Source organism: Mytilus galloprovincialis, chromosome 1 (assembly GCF_965363235.1).
Source record: "Mytilus galloprovincialis chromosome 1, xbMytGall1.hap1.1, whole genome shotgun sequence".
Lineage (NCBI taxonomy): Eukaryota > Metazoa > Mollusca > Bivalvia > Mytilida > Mytilidae > Mytilus > Mytilus galloprovincialis.
Window position 1 is genome coordinate 93,415,357 of NC_134838.1, and position 17,170 is coordinate 93,432,526.

Genomic DNA, 17,170 nt, shown 5'->3' on the forward strand with positions numbered 1-17,170 from the left:
ATGTATCCTGTTTCCATACTTAGAGGTCTTGATACGTGAAATTTGATGCCAAAATTGGCCCTTACCGGACTACTCCTTTCGGGTTCTCTTATAGCTGACAATGCGATATGGGCTTTGCTCACTTTTGAAGGCCGTACAATGATCTTTATAGTTTTAGATATCTGTGTCATTTTGGTCTCTTGTGAATAGTTGTCTTATTGCCAATTATACCACATCTGTTTTTGTATTGTCATAGTAAAATTGTGAATTGCCAATAAAACTTAAGACAAAAATAATTTTGTTAAAATAGAAGTCTTTTTTTTAAACATTGGCTTTAAAAATTTCTTCATTATATTTTAAATTAATATGTTTAAATATTGATTTCCTTCGAACAAAAAGAAATTGTAAAAAACAGGTCATGCGATTTTATTATTTGTAATTAAATAATTAAGCTAAAATAATTAAAACAGAGTGTCATGTAAGCGCATAATTATTGAATTTGGATTATCTTTACTGTAAGTTAATTAGGCCGGCATTGTTATATCCTATGAGGTCACTCAAACATGTATGTGAACTTTTGAGAAAACTGTCACTTTCAATTTGACTATTGATCTTACCAGTAAAATCAGGCACCAAACAGGAGAAAGCTGGGTTTAATCACTCTGTGGTAATAATTTTAATATTTATTTTTGATTCTGTATTGAATGAGATAAGATAAGAACATTTAATTTTGATTCAGCGTTCATAAAAATTTACAACACAATCGCGGAACAACTTTTGACCGAAATTAAAATGCATAAAGACAACACAAAAAAAATATGTCAACATGACTTGCACACATACAATTTGGCATTTCTAAATTTCTTAGGAAACTTGGAGTAAAATAAACGTGTTTGTACTTGATTGAGCTTTGGATTCTCGTAAAAAAAAGTACAATGGTACAGAGTGATATACAAATAAATTAACATAGTATAAATTTTAACTACAAATGTAGAGACATTAAGTGTTTACCCAGGAGATTCTAGGAATTTAATAATTATAATTCTTATAAACTTACACAGATTGCTTAGTTCAGATGGGTTGCTACTATTCATTAAACCTTGCAATTTTAAAATATTTGGTCTGTTTTTAAAATGATGCTTTAGTAGCAGTTGTCTACTATCGTCTATTGCCGAGCATTCTAATATATAATGGAACTCGTCGCCAATATCACTGGAATTGCATAAAGTACAAATACGATTTTCTCTCTGAAAGTTTTGCCATCTACCAATTTCGATAGAAATTTTTGTGTTCAAAGTTCGAAATCTACAAAAAGAAGCAATATTTTTATCATCTAAAATATCAAAGTAGGTTTCGAAATTTATACTATTTTTGAATAATTTATAATTTAGAGCTTTTGAAGAATTCTGTACAGTGGCATACCATGTCTATAAGTTCCCCATATATCATATAATCAGGCGTGGATTTTTTAAGATTAAACAGTAATTTACAAAATTTAAGATGAATACATTCTATAACAGAGGTGTTACCCATTCCCCAGACTTCACACCCCTATAATAACATAGGCTTAACTACTTTGTCAAATAATTCTAGTTGACATTTAATATTTAAAATTGAGAATGGAAATGGGGAATGTGCCAAAGAGACAACAACCAGACCATAGAAAAAAACAACAGCAGAAGGTCACCAACAGGTCTTCAATGTAGCGAGAAATTACCGCACCCGGAGGCGTCCTTCAACTGACCCCTAAACAAATATATACTAGTTCAGTGATAATGAACGCCATACTAATTTCCAAATTGTACACAAGAAACTTATATTAAAATAATACAAGACTAACAAAGGCCAGAGGCTCCTGACTTAGGACAGGCGCAAAAATGCGGCGGGGTTAAACATGTTTGTGAGATCTCAACCCTCCCCCTATATCTCTAGCCAATGTAGAAAAGTAAACGTATAACAATACGCACATTAAAATTCATTTCAAGAGAAGTCCGAGTCTGATGTCAGAAGATGTAACCAAAGAAAATAAACAAAATGACAATAATACATAAATAACAACAGACTACTAGCAGTTAACTGACATACCAGCTCCAGACTTCAATTAAACTGACTGAAAGATTATGATTTCATCATATGAACATCAGGCACAATCCTTCCCGTTAGGGGTTTAGTATGATACCATCATAACATATATGAGAAGAACATAACCCGTGTCATGCCAACAACTGGTTTTTGAATAAATGTGTTTAGTTCCGATGCAAAGACCCTATAAGTGAATCAATATTAACGCCAAAATATGCAATCTTTAATGACATGACAACAGTATCGTAACTATATCCCTTCTTAATAAGTCTATTCAAAGGTTTTGTTAGTTTTTGAGGTGAATACTGACACCTTTGTGCTTTATAAAGAATATTTTCATAAAAAATTGGATGTGAAATACCTGAACGTATAAGAAGTCTGCATGTTGAGCTATATTTACGAATGATGTCCTTATACCGATGATAAAATTTAGTAAATGTTATGACTAGTTTGTGATATCGAAAACCCTGGTGTAATAATTTTTCAGTAATACATAAATTTCTCTCGTTAAAATCTAAAACATTGTTACATACACGAGCGAATCGTACAAGTTGAGATATATAAACACCGTAAGATGGTGACAAGGGAACGTCACCATCTAAAAATGGATAATTAACGATAGGAAATGAAAAATCATCTCTTTTATTATAAATTTTAGTATTCAGCTTTCCGTTAGTGATATAGATATCAAGTTCGAGGAAAGGGCAGTGGTCATTGTTAGTATTAGCTTTATTCAAAGTAAGTTCAACAGGATAAATTTCTTTAATATACATACTGAAGTCGTCATTATTGAGAGCCAAAATATCATCCAAATATCTAAAAGTATTATTAAATATGTTTATCAGATGTTGTTTCGATGGGTCTTTGCTTATTTTTGTCATAAATTGTAACTCATAGCAATACAAAAACAGGTCCGCAATAAGTGGTGCACAGTTAGTCCCCATTGGAATTCCGATAATCTGACGATATACGGAATCCCCAAAGCGAACAAAAATGTTATCTAGTAAAAATTCAAGGGCATATATAGTATCAAAGCATGTCCAATTGACATAGTTTTTTTGTTTATTGTTACTAAAAAATGACCTAAAAGAGTTTGAACATATATATTCACATTCTGACTTTTTAAATGCCCATTTAATTAGGTGTGTGAATTTTTTCTTAATGAGAATGTGAGGCAATGTGGTATACAGGGTAGAAAAATCAAAACTTTGAACAGATTTAAAATCACCAATATAAGCATGCAATTTATCAAGTACTTCCAACGAGTTCTTGACACTCCAAAAGTAATTAATTCCACTATTTTCGAAGGCCTTATTTGAACAATTTATTATCAGGTTTTTAATTGTACCAAGTGTGCTGGTAAGAAGAATAGACAATTTAGTAGTGGAACAATGGCTTGAAGACGAAATAAATCTATATTTGTAAGGTGTTTTGTGTAGCTTCGGAAGCCAGTACATAGTTGGGACTTTCATTGTATTTGGCTCTGCTTGTAAAGCGGTAGCTAAAAGTTTATGTTTGTTACAGATGTCGTTTTCTGAAAATGGAGTCAGTTGGAATGTTGGTGAATTGATGATTTCTTTTTTCAGAACCTCAATGTAAAATTTACGTCTAACAATAATATTATTATTAGCAGCTTTATCGGCTGGGACAAAAACAAATTTCTTGGCTAGTTCTTTTAGTTTATGTTTGATACAAGAAATAGGTTTTTTGTGGTTATTGTTAATAGTAAAATGTTGAATACGTATATCAACTATCTTCATTACTGAATTAAAAAAAGAGTCCAAAGATTTTTTGTCAGCTTTTCCCCGTTTTATCCATTTCATACAGTAAGTATGGAGTGAGTCGTGGATGATATTACGACACTCATTCCAATTAATAATTGACGGGGGACGATATTTAGGTCCTTTACTGAGGAATGATTTTAACTCTCGGTCTTGAACGATGTTAAGATCTCCTGTTATAACATGGGAAATGGGTCCATAAATATATTCGGAGGTACTACAATTACATGAAGTAGGTGTATTTTCACTGATATTAACATCTTTACACATTTGACTATAATTAAACACAAATTTCCGGGTAGATTTCTTGTAAATATAACAAATAAGAGGTAGCTCAGTATTGTCAAAATATCCAGGAATTTGTTCTTTAACAGAATGGTCGTTAAATATACCGGCAATATTTACAAAATCAAAACCTTTATTGACATACATTATTCTAATAAAATGTTTTTTATGATCTTCAGGGCGATCAATTTTGGGAAATAGTTTAGAATAACAATATGCCATAATAATTTGAACAATTTCATACTTAGGACTGCTATATGAAATTGTGTTGCAATCCTCCAAAATTTTATTTAACTTATTAACCGGTAATGAACAGAGTTTTGTTAACAGATAATGTCTGCCGTTGTTTTTTGAAATAGAAATTAGGTCCGAAATATTGGTATGATTGGTCCGAAATTTTCTTTGATTGCGATTTGTCCTACGACCGTGAGAACGGTTTTTACGAACAGTTTTAGAAACTATATCCAAAATGTTAACGGAATCGGTTCTAGATATATTACCAATTCCCATGATATTATCATTAAGACGATAGGGTAGACTGTCTGTAATTTTTTAATCCAATTTAATTCAATTATTTTCCGTGATCGTACAAACCTTGAATGAGATTCACCAGGCTGCTTATTTACTACTTCTAAAGGTTGAACTGCTAAATATTTAAAAGGATGGTTGTGCTTCTTAAGGTGTTGGTTAATGATACTTTTGAATTTATTGGGTCTTTTAAAACGATACAGATGTTCTTGAGTGCGTTTAGATAAATATCGTCCAGTTTCTCCTACGTACTGAATACCACATCCCGGTTTGTTTCATGTGAGTAAATAAATAATACTGTTTGTTTTTCAAGTTATATCAGTTTCAAAATTCAAAGAAAATGTGCGACCATTAAACGTGGACCTAACCGTATTGTTGGTGGAAAGACGGGGACATGTAAGTCATTTTTTGGCATGACACTTATCGATAGAAAGGTAACCACGATTTTTATTGTTAAAAATGTTAGCGATGGTAGTATTTTTAGATAACCGATTTTGAAGATTGAGACGTGTAGATACCCTTTGAACAAGTTTAGTATTTAATATTTTTCCATTTCTAAGCTTCATAATTGTTTTTTTGTTAGTGAATTATATTATAAAGGAGCAAAGACTGGCGTCCAGAATATGAACCAGCATACAATAATTTAAGTTATGTAAAATTGATAAATCTGTTCGGCTAAAAATGTCAAACGCTATCAGTATTAATTACCCGAAAAAGATAGGGTATATCAGGGTAGGACTGATGGCTGACTAAATAGTAGAATGGGGCTGAATATTGAAATACTACTTTTTGATGAATATTCTTAAAGTAATGAACTAGAGCAGTTCTCGCTCGGACACACACTCCATAATCTAGTATATTATAAGAGCATAAACCTGAAGCACGGGGAGGCACTCTACTGCCTCCACACGGCACTAAAGACAAACTCTGTAAAAAATAAAATTGAGAATGGAAATGGGGAATGTGCCAAAGAGACAACAACCCGACCATAGGAAAAAACAGCAGCAGAAGGTCACCAACAGGTCTTCAATGTAGCGCGAAATTCCCGCACCCGGAGGCGTCCTTCAACTGGCCCCTAAACAAATATATACTAGTTCAGTGATAATGAACGCCATACTAATTTCCAAATTGTACACAAGAAACTAAAATTAAAATAATACAAGACTAACAAAGGCCAGAGGCTCCTGACTTGGGACAAAAATGCAAAAATGCGGCGGGGTTAAACATGTTTGTGAGGTTGGGTAATCTCCCCTTTTTTAGAATATCGTACATAGCCCTTGTTGCTTTATCAACTTGTGCGCCTTTTTTACTTTTGTGAACTTCCTGTTCTAGAAAATAATACACCAATATGTGTAAATGCTTCAATAATATCTAACTCAATACCAGCATATCTAACTAACATTTTGTAGTGGTCTACCTTTTGAAAAAAAATACTATTTTGCTTTTAGGAACATTGACTTTTAATTTCCATGTATCAATCATACTATTCCTTTAAAGCGGCTAATTGTTTTTGTAGATCTGCTTGTGTTTCTGACTTAAGTACACTGTCGTCTGCGTACAATACAACAAACAGTTTTAAATACATATTTAGCTCGTTCTCTAATTGATCAGATAAAGATTTCAAACCATTTATATTTTTGTTCTGAAAAAAGCTTTCTAAATCATTTAAATCAATAGAAAAAAAAATATGGGAGATAAATCTTCTCCCTGTCTTACACCTACATTACATGGAAAGTAGTATGAATATTCCCCATCACTAAAAATTCGTGATTTCACATTTGTATACATGATATTAAAAATAGTGTTATTTATCCTGCAATTGGGTGTACTACTATGCAGATACAGCCCTACAGATATGCTGTATCTGTATACTATACAGATATGCTGTATCTGTATACTATACAGATATCGCTTTAAAACTCCGCTTACTGCCGGACTACGTTTGAGTATTGCTGTTGACGAGTACATGAACAGCAGTATTTTCTACGACGACAATCATCGATTTCAAAACTTGAATGTGTATGAATGTGTAACAAAATCAACCATGTCAATTTCAGCATGCATGTTAATTAAGTTAATGCAAAGTTCAGTTCAAAATGCGGAAGCGTAGGACAACTCGAACACTTCTGTTTCAAATTGGACAATGGTTTACTGTTGAAATAAGTTGTGATGTTATAATAGATAATTATTCACCTTGAGCGATGTATTATTGTTGACCATTAGAAATTCTTTTTTTTTTTTTTGCTGAATGTGTGATTTTAATATTACTACGCGGGCTTCAAGAGATTTCAAATCGAAAATAAATGCAAAAAATGTGAGATTTTGTGTCATTCAAAATACACAAAAAAAATACAGAATTAATTGCAGGATAAAGACAATAACTGTTTAGTGTCTTTAAATATCGGCTGTATCTGTACTCGGCTCGAAATAGGGGTAATAGATCGCTCAACAGTTGTTGTCTATACATCTTCCAATTCCCTGTATGTATACTGAGTTTTGACCAAAGACCAGATCTTCAAACTGTATCGAAAGCTTTAGTAAAATCAATAAAAGCACAAACAAGTTTTTTTCTTTTTTGTCTCAGTAATTCAAATAAAATATGCAGAGTAAATATACTGTGTATAGTGGAATAGCCCTTTTTGAAACCAAGCTGGTTTTCATTTAACAACAAATATTTTTGATACTTGATAAAGTAAACATTTTTCTATTTTTTACACCTCAGATAAAAGTTATCAGACAGAGCAAAAGGCTTGACGACAAAGTCATCTTTGAACACTTAGTCATTCACCATTTTTTAGTCTTTAAAAAGTGCAGGTTTAATCGTTTATGTTTCTTATGGGACATTTTAACGGCAACACTCCTTTTGCGCCAATTACCGTTTTTCAGGGGTATCATTTGCGCCAAAATTTTGTTTTCCAAATGTATCAATTGCGCCAATATTCGGAACTCATTTGCGCCACTTTACCTGTACACATGTATATCATAAATATTAATGATTAATATTTATTCTTATGTTTGGCTTAAAAAGTATTATATGTTCGGAGATATATTTCACCATGAAAATGAGCTTCTGGAGACTTGAAGTGCATTAGACAGTCCATGTACAGAGAGAGAAGAAACATTATTGCTTTGCTGAATATTTAATACAAGATATGCCAAAAAAAAGAGAAGAAAATAGAAGCTTTTGCTGATAATTTTTTTAGCCATGCACATATGTTGATGACACAGTGCTGTGATCCCACCATCCGTTTGGGCTGAAACTCTATCTATCAGTAATAGAACAGAAGTATTCCACAGGAATTATTATGAACTGTTTTATGTATTTCATCTTTAAATGTTTGTCTTTTTGGACAATAAAGTGAAGTTACAAGCTACTACATACATTAAATTGGGAAGTAGTAAGGCGGTAAGAAGAAAGTATGTTTCAGAAAAGGAAATATTTGCCGTGTAAACTGCCGGTTCCAAGTCCGAATAAAGGAGGAGGGAAGTGATTTTTCTTCTATAAATGGCGCAATCGTATGTTTTATTTTTGGCGCAAATGATACCATGTAATTTTAAAACAGGTGGCGCAAACGTAGCATTGGACAAAAAAAGTTGTGGCGCAAAAGGACGCATTTTTGGCGCAAACGGATCTCTCCCATTTTAACTGTATAAATCGATAAATTAAAAAGTTTTCCCAGGTGACAGTGGTTATCAGTAAGATCATAAACTCTATATGGTTATGAAGTAGTAATATGATTATAACGAGGATATGTATAAAAGCCGATTAAAATCTATTATCATAATTGTGAAATTTTATAAACATAGTGATATTTTGTACTTGTGATCTAGAATACTTTGAATAACCTTAGTATACGATAGCTGCAAAGTACTCTAACTAGAATAAGGAATATCCGATATTAATGAAACTCATGTAAGTACATACTACATTTTTCCTGGTATTGATGATATTTATGTTATTTAAAAAACAAAAATAGGGGCTTCTGATAGGTGCGACAGACGTGTCGGAAATATTATACAACAAAATAAAGAAATACGTACCTTTTAGATTTATTTTCTTTATGAAAATAAGGATAGTGATGTTCTTTACTAATATTTGTCTTTATTTATATTCATTTACATTGAAAGGGTTAATAATCGGGATACAATTAACATTGTGGTAAGATAACAATAGAATTAAACAGAAATATCTATACCGGTCTTTAGCTTTGGCTTATTTACCCCATTGTTTGTAATAGACGTGTTAGGAAAGTCAACACTACTGCTGGCGCTCGTGTTCGATGGAAGATGAATACAATATGATGTGGGGGTCATCTCCAAAAGTATAAATACTATATAGTTTTTTATTACCTGTATGACCACTGAATTACTTTATTTATAGTGAGCAACTCAATCATTTTTTAAAGACCCAACATTAATAACTAAATGTGAATTTTTAAATAAATTACGTGGGGTACTAGTATTGAAGAGATAATTATAACCATACAAAACAAGTTATGTAACTGTAATTATTTGGTTAAAGAATGCAAAATATGATACAACAATTAGGCAATTTTTTTCCTTTTGTGGAGAAAAAGGGGGGATATATATTTATTCTAGTTTCAAAATCAACAAATTCCTGCAAAATAAAAAGGAACACGTTTTTTGTCCCGCCTTATCCCCGCGAATTGGAAATAAACCATCGTTTTACTATCATTCTAGAACGATTAAAAAATAAAAATAAGAATAAAACAATATATTTTGGAAACTAGATACAAGTTCCCCCTTTTACACAAGATGAATGCTCTATGATTTATTCTAAAATGCAAATTGGGATTATTTGGTCACGTGCCTATTATCATCAGCATTCAGTTGCATTGGTTGTATACGAAAACATATCTCGACAAGTCCGGTACACATTTCAACTATTTGATTTAGTTCGTTCCTTTCATGTCTCCAAAAAGTTCCAAACGACCCTGTTTATCTTGAAACGTCTCATTACGTGTTCAACATACACACGAAACTCTGATGTTCCTTTATCTAAATTTTGTTCGCTCGGCGTGTGTGCCTTAATTGATGTCTCTTATATGGTGTAACAATTTGTGGTCAATTGACTTTTGCCGGCTGAACTTGAAAATGAATTGGGTTCAATATCATAGTCATAAGGGCAAAGTATATGCCAAGTTAAGTCAAAATCGAGTCTAGAGTGTTAAAATAAATTACAAGTCTAACAGTATCCCTGACGTTTGACCTCAAAAATTTATAGGATTCTAGATATTCATATGGACTAAGTATTAGCAAGTTTGATCAAAATCCTGGAACGATTGAATATAAAGTGTTAACAAGGGTGCTACGGACGAAAGTTGACAAACGGACAGACAGACGGTATCGTTACAAGATCCCCTCCAATTTTGTTAGCGAGAACATAATAACCATTTGAATCGAAAATGCAGGAACATGTTATTTAACATGATAGCAATGGGGGTTGGGCAATGTGGGTGTGTGGGAGAGGGCGAATTTAATGTATTTACATAGATGAAAGCCCGTTATAGGGTATACTATTGTAGCTGCGGGAAACAATGTCAACTGAATCTAAAGTTATTTTTCTTCTTTAATTTTGAATGTCTTGATATCTTTTTATTTCTTAAGTCGACACAACGTACTGATATTAGAGTACTCAGTCTTGCAGTTACTGAACGCTAGCGTAAAGTAAATACCAACCTCATCCGACTGTTTTAATGTACCTTGAATTATTTATAGTTTGTTAAAATGACTTTTAGCTAGCTTTCGGTAAATGGAAGTCGTATAAAAAAATGATTCAATTGTCATAGTTATTCAGTTCAGGATTACCACGCCGAGATCACAGATTAGCAATTCATGAACACAGATGAGCAATTCATGAATCCAGATTATCAATCCGAGATCACCGATTATCAATCCGAGATCACCTATTAATAATCTGAGATCACGAATTTCAATCCGAGATCACGGATTTTCAATCCGAGATAACAGATTAGCAATCTAAGATCACGGATTGTCAATCAAAAAATCACGGGTAATTTTTTTTAGTGTTCCTTTATGGCTTTCGTAGTTATACAACTACACCCTTTTACTATTTGTTTACAAAACATTAGATCAAGATAAATTATTTAAAAGTTAATATTAATTATTCAAAAAAGTATCCGTTAAACCATTACTGGTTCTTAAAATATATTTTTTATTTTGATCTTCTCCTGCGTACTTAAGTAACTATGATTATTTAAGATTAATCTCAGAGGTATCAAACACTCCTATCTATACAGGTAACACAAATATTTTGTTTTGTACTTTTTGAGATGGTCCACACGTCATATTGTATTCATCTTCCATCCAACACGAGCGCCAGCAGTAGTGTCAACTTTCCTAACACGTCTAATATCATTAAAGCGTGGCTCGGTTTGTATACACTCCCGCTATTGTGTTATTGTGCTATGGTCATTTTTTGTATTCTTGTCTTTCATTTTTCTCATGTGTCTTGTCTATAGAGTGTCTTTATTATGCCATTTTATTTTATTTTGTTGACACAGTTATTAGTTGATATTGTGTTTAAGATAATAACACAATGTTGGCTGCATGCTATACCTCTATTTTTGACATTTTTTGCCTATCATGTCTGTTTGTTTTGCTCACACATTGTTGTCAATATGAAAGATTTATATGCGACTGTCATACAAGTGAGCGGTTTAGCAAGCTATACAACCAGGTTTTATCTACCATTTTCTAGCTTTTGATTTTGCCATTTGAAAAGGGACATTCCGTTTTTAATTTTCATTGGAGTTCGGTATTTTCGCGGTTATTTTACTTTTTAATATGCTTATGGGTATATATTTTGATGAATTAACTAACGACAAACACTTTGACATTGTTATGCAGTCTGGTAAACCAAACAGAGAAACAAAGAACGATAAAAGATATCTGTTATAGACTCGTACTATTTCCAATGTTATAAATATCCCCAACTAGAAATCAGTCGTTTAGAACAGTTACATGTATCATAGCACTAAATAGAGCAATACAGATCTGTTTCTTTTTATTTTTATGTTTCGTATCTTATAGTTGTCTATGTGCTTTGTACTTTTGAGTATTTTTAATGTACCAGCCTCGTTTTTGATGGTAAGAAATTATATGCGTAATTGATGCGCGACAAGGTTAGGTATAAAAACTTGCGTTGACAGGGGGGATTACTATTCATCTGAACTATCTTATAAATTCTAGAAGTGCTCAAATGAATGGTTGCTGAAACATGCATACTAGAAACATATTTCAACCACCTTGAATATGCATTCTTTTCTATTATTACTCAATAGGTGCTGTATAAAAGACGTAAAATGGAAAAGGATGCAAATTCTATAGTAAAAATACTTTGCAAGAATGAAGAATTAAACTAAGTTATGATAAGAATTTGGTGCTAGTTTTGTCTCACATTGACGGATTCAAGAAACATTGGCGTGCTGTTTCTAGTGTTTGCGGTCGTATAATGGTATGATGTTGTCGTGCTAAAACATTTGTTTTTCAGACAATAACTTCATTAAGAGGATATGGATCTCAATTAGATTGTACAATCAATTTCTATCCTACTATAATGGAGTTTGGGATTGAGGTTATTGTCCTGACCGTTTAAGAAAAGGGATCAAGAACAAGGACAATAATTTGTGTTTAAGTGTATGGACCTCTGTGAAATTGTATCACAAGGTTCCATGCCCATAAAAGAAGGTCGTGATTGAGTTTTGGGTTATGGTTTGGAGTTGTATAAGTATTGGGACATATAATTTCCATCGAGATTATGTGACCCCACTTCATTATTGATTGTCTGTTTACCTTAAAGCTAAAATTGCTTTAAGTAAAGTATTAAAATTTGTGATTAAGTCAGTTTAAGAAAAGCCACCAATGAAAAGTAAATGGTATTATTTGTGAGTTGTAAAAGCTTAAACGCATCTTATTTACATTGCGATAAGTTGGTCTTGTCCCCCACAGTCCTGTTTTATTGACTTTAAAACTTTTGCGAATACATGTTAAAGTTTGTGAAAAGCTCAGTTTAAAGGAAACCATTTTATATTTAGTATGAAGTTGTATTACAACGACATAACATGATTACCTAGAAAATTACTTGGCCCTGTACCTTCAGTCATGGTTTATTTTCCTTGATTTTGTATATTTTCCATGTTAAAGTACTGCTATTTTTCGACTTTTGCATTTTATAACATACAGGTGAGACCTTTCTGTTTGTCAATAGTTTATTTTTATTATAAAATAATAAATTCCGAAGTAATATGCATAATTTATATAACGTACAAAATACTCTGTAATCATATATCGCTGCACATTTAGAGGAAACAATTCGCATAATTTTTAAATTTCTTATTGTTAAATACCAATTTTTACACCGTTGATACTAATAGCTGTTCTCAAATTCTCCCTCGAAAGAGATTGCAAACAATTAAACTTTCATTTATAAAAAATATTATGTATAAGTATAGCATTTTTAAACGACTATATTGAACTTTAGGTATGTAAACATAATATTTAAGTTAATACTATTTTTTCCATTATGCATAACACTAATATTGAATACTCCGCATGCCACGTTTGTGCAGCTGCGTTATTTTTAGGGGCATGTTTCAATTATTGATGTTATCCATTGTTTTGGGTTGAGGTTTTTTGGAAGGGGAGGGGGGGGGGGGTCACTCTACAAGTTGATTGAAATAGACACGAACGTTATGTTTCCTTTTATTTCAACATTTTCACTTACATACATTGGCTGGGTATCACAAAGAGAAAGGGCATCGTAGAAAATGGAGCCTTGAAAGTGTATACTAAATGAAGAAAGCTGTAATAAGAAAGAAAGAGTGTGAAATTTGACGTACATTGCGTGTCTTTTGGTTAAGTTATATGAAAAGTGTGTTATACAGATACCTTCATTTTAACTGTTTTATATATTGGTACTGTATAGTTAGTTTTTTTCCATTGTAGATGTTTTGTATAGTTGAGATTTAATTATTTAGTCATTTTGATTTTATTGTCCATTGTTAAGGCTCCTCAGGTGAATAAAACGCTCGATTGATCGATTGCTGTTTCTTGATGCTTAGTGGAGTATATCTTCTGTATGTTTAGAACAAACTAACAGAACATTCAGATATTGGATATATATGCGTCAAAGATACAGCAATCAAAATGTACGTACAAATTTTAAAAGCTTATATAAATAAAAACATAAATGCAACGAACAACTCAATACAGGCTACACTAGTTGTAAGTACGCTTTTTCGCAAAAATGAAATTTCTAACTAAGTCATTTTTTTTAAATGAGTTTTTGTCTTAAGGAAGATCAAAATTAATTTATTGACCATCTTGTAAAAAAATTATTGATCAGTATATCGGTATTAAATAGTTCATTACTTTATTTAGATGGAATGTAATTGGATAAGATCAACTTATGCATGGTGTAGAAGCGTTCTTTGACCATTTAAATTCCTGACCTATATTAAAAAATCGTTTTATAAACCTTGCAAGTACATAAGTACATGTATTTTACAGGTTTGGTTATTCAGTAAGATGACAAGATGTGACGATCTGAAGAAGGAATTTCAATGTAGCAATTTTGTATTTGATCATGATTCCCCTAAACTGTTTGTTCTAGCAGAGGTATGTAGTTACTTATCTATTTTATGTTAGATATAGGAAGATGTGGTATGAGTGCCAATGAGACAACTCTCCATCCATATGTATTTATATATCATGTTCTTCAATGCAAAAGCTAATTTTAGTTTATCATCGTGTCATTATAAAATTATAAATAGTGTATTATAGATGATGCAAACATAGTTTAATATCTAAACTAGAAAATTGACCTGAAAATCCTCAAATACACATTCGTTTTTCCGGTCACATAACCATTGAGGCCAAACGTCTATTGGTTCCGTATTATTAGTCTCTATTACATCGGCCTTACACATTTTATATGTTCTCCACGTACTCTGATTCAGAATAATAGTCATTGTTTTTCTTCGTGTGTATTACAGTCTATCTCGAGGGATAGACCTTTGTTTTTATAGATTATTATTGCAAGAAATGTAAGACACCAAAATCTTCTACTTTCTACTTGCAAATTACGACCACAAAGATTTAAGTTTTCATTTTATAAATCGAACATAGTTCTTTTAAAGACATCACAAATACAAACTTTAAATCAGTGTACTGTCTTCCAATATGATTAAATGAAACATTATTCTTATACTTTAAAATGTATTCTACCACGCAATGAAATATACAAAGATGTAAATGTGTGAGCATTTTCGTTTAATTTTATTGATGATATATAGTCTTACCAATTTTGTTGTACAATACCTATTCAAAGTTTAACATTTCAATTAAGACACAATTTTGAAAGCGTTGAATTTGTTTCTATTATTCCATTTCAGGGGCCAAGTTAAAAAAATACATATTAAAGAATATTAAAAAATATATATTAAAGAATATTAAAAAAATTGATAATTTATGCAATGTGTGTATCTTTTTCTTTTCATTGATAGTGCGGTCCTCGAATCTTATATCCTATATGGAGTGGATTTTGGTTAGTATGGCATATTGTATGGTTTTCTTTTGATCCGTACAATGCATACAGAAATGGTGGAGACGGTGATCCATATTACTTCATATATTTGACAAACTGGGGCTATATGCTGGTGGGATTTTATAATCTAGTGGATTTTATTGTTACTTTATATGTCCATGTGAGGAGATCTGATATTGTACATTTATCTCCTAAGTCAGGTAGGTTTTTATTGCTGTTATAATTATTAAAACAATCATATAAAACCAATAAAATATGTAGCTAAATAGTTTGACACCATTTTATACGAATTAAAATAGTCACAGACAGGAAAGCAGGATTCTGTCAATTGTTTGAATTTTCTTGACTAAACAGGCTCGATTTATTACAATTATATTGATAAATACATGCGAAAACGTTACAAATATGAATGGAGAAATTAAAAAAAAAAAAAAGCATTCGTCTTATCCCCCCCCCTGTGCCATATTTTGCCATTGGGAAAACAAAAAAAATGGCTAATTAAATACTAAATCAGTGAATGTTCAATGACCGGACGTGGTAGATATTTCAGTGGTTTAAACAAGCACACGTTCCTCTGCTCACACTTTATATCTTGAATTCATCTTAAACAAGTTATTTGATTCCAAAAAAACTTCCAGTATAAACCGTATGGCGTTGTACACCTCTTATATCATTTTTTGTTCAAAATTATATTAGAGATTCCTTGATATAAAAACAAGGACTCTGCTACTCTAGATAAGAGAATAGGCACCAAAAACAACTAACAGGATTCTAAATAGTCTTCCGGTGGATATTTGTTAGATAAAGACATCGTGTACCTTATAGTTTGAAATATTTCAATTTGCTGTTTCAGAGCAGGTCATCAAAGCAGCCTCCTGCTCATTCGATAGTTATTCTTAAGTATTTTATTGAAATCAATTCAATTCGTCAATTTATCTCACATTTCTTCTTCTTACATGATTCTACAGGTCGATATAAGTCTGTAACTCCTATGTTCAAAATCTTTTTTTCCAGATAATAAAGATCAAATGCCATGGTACATAAAACTACTGTGGATATTATTTGAGATTAATAACAGTATAAGTGTCTTGATAACTATAGCATTCTATGGCTTACTGACACCAAGTAAGTAAAGATATGAAATCTCATTTATATGTCATGAAAAATAGAATCATTTTCATAACAGCGTTGAAAAGACTATTTCTTTGCCGGCTCAGATTATCAATTGACTGGATCAGATTAGGTGAACGTTCGTCTGTAACGCTCACATCGTTCGTGTTGTGAAAATTTTAACTGGTGAGACGCCATAGGTTCTAAACGCCTAAATCAAATATAACGAATTATTAGCAAAGAACTAAACCTTGTGTGATGGTTAAAATGTTGAAAACTTTAACTTTCTTTTTTTTTTCGTCTCGTGCACCTCCATGTACTTTACTCTTTTTTAATAATCAAATCCGCACTGGAACGCCTCTGACAGACTGAGTGAGTGTTAAATCACTGTTATCGATAGCCGATGACTTACCCGTGAAAGGTAACCGATTCAGTATAATTACCAACATAAGTATTCTGGTTGTCCATGCTGTTATGAAAATGATTCTATATACAATGTATAAAAACATCTTTAACAATATATCAGTAAAATGGAACTACCAGCTGCTTTTGTAAAAGAAGTTGCAGGTTTACTATCAATGACTCAACAACCAAACAACACAATTAAACCAATATAGATATATAGCAGTCAACAAACCGTTTTCAACTACAATATACTATAAAGACAAGCTTTTATATCAATTGGCAATCTGAATCGGGCAAATGAGAAAAATAGTAAAACAAAAAAAAATTAATTCAATTACACATTTACACATGTGCAGTTGAAAATATCAGAGAAACATGAAATTAGTTACCCAACGACACTGCATAATCTTTA

At 31.9% G+C, this 17,170-nt stretch overlaps 1 long non-coding RNA gene across 1 annotated transcript in view; it reads left to right on the plus strand.

Moving 5' to 3' along the window:
- Positions 1 to 16,368, plus strand: part of LOC143045132 (uncharacterized) — a 30,114-nt gene extending 13,746 nt beyond the window's left edge. Inside the window, exons 4-6 of the long non-coding RNA XR_012968876.1 lie at positions 14,208 to 14,315; positions 15,203 to 15,443; positions 16,258 to 16,368. This is a non-coding gene — a long non-coding RNA (uncharacterized LOC143045132). The remainder of the gene's footprint in view (positions 1 to 14,207; positions 14,316 to 15,202; positions 15,444 to 16,257) is intronic.
- The last annotated feature ends 802 nt before the right edge of the window (positions 16,369 to 17,170 follow it).